Genomic DNA, 1,198 nt, shown 5'->3' with positions numbered 1-1,198 from the left:
TTTCTTTCTTTCTTTCTTTCTTTCTTTCTTTCTTTCTTTCTTTCTTATTAAATCACTTGAGCTATATTTTTGGAGTATTCAAATTAGGGTTCTGGCCAGCATAGGATTCAGTCTGTTGCTACTCTCTGTCAAAAGAGATCTTCCAACTGAAAAGAATAACACAAATGTTATCCAAAGAGAGAAATGAAAATGAAGATATGGGCAATGTAGGAGAAAATAATTTGCCCATTGTCTGTGTCTGCAAACCTGTTGGATGACTCTCTCGAGCACTGTGGGAACCTTTGGGCCTAGGCTCAGCATCAACTTGGGTAAACCTTTGAGAAACCATGGAAAGGAAGACAAGACATTGAGATCCTGTCCCAGTTTCCAGCATGGGGAAAAGAGTGACTTTGGGAAACCATGCCCTAAAAAACAACCCCAGCCCTGCTATGGAAACTATAAATATTTGTGTATTAGAAATGTGACCCCCCCCCAAATCCAGAGGCTAATGGTCTTCAAAGGTGGGGCTCTTAGAGTCAGGTAGGAGTAGATGAAGTCATGAGGGTGGAGACTACATGATAAACCGGTGGGTTCAGGAGAAGAAGAGAATCCAGCCTGGTATCCTGATACTATCTTGCCTTGTGATACTTTCAGCCACGTTATGATGTGGCAAGCAGGCCCTCCACAGGCAACAAGCAGATACCAGCAGCATGTTCTTAGATTTCCTAGAAATTGGAGCCACATAAATCTCTGTTCTTTACAAAATTACAGTCATAAGCGTTTTGGTATAGTGACTGAAAATAGATAAAGACAGATTCCCCACCAAAATTCCAGAATTGCTTGGTAAACAAGCTGGAAGTGAATACTTCCGAAACTAGATGTAGTGGTCACCCCCAAACTATTGTGGTTTTGTATATAAGTCAAAGCAAATAAAAGCAGCAACATTTCTTGAACCCTTACAATGCCCACCTATTGGTCATCAGGCTTGAAGACAAGTGTCTTTACCTGCTGATCATCTTGCTGGCCCTAGACCAGTATTTCTTTAGCAATGGTATACAAACTATAAGCACCAGAAAGTGCATTGCTACTGTGCACATAGGAGGGCTGGAGGACACTGAGCAGATCTTGGAGATCCATTCCCACATCGTTACTTCTTGCTTCCCTCTATTAAGGTCACAATGCTGTATAACCTCAGGTCTGGGCCATTGAAAGCTGATAA

The sequence above is a fragment of the Grammomys surdaster genome, unplaced genomic scaffold (assembly GCF_004785775.1).
Source record: "Grammomys surdaster isolate TR1022 unplaced genomic scaffold, NIH_TR_1.0 126086, whole genome shotgun sequence".
Classification (NCBI taxonomy): Eukaryota; Metazoa; Chordata; class Mammalia; order Rodentia; family Muridae; genus Grammomys; species Grammomys surdaster.
Note: the sequence above shows the minus strand (reverse complement) of the source record.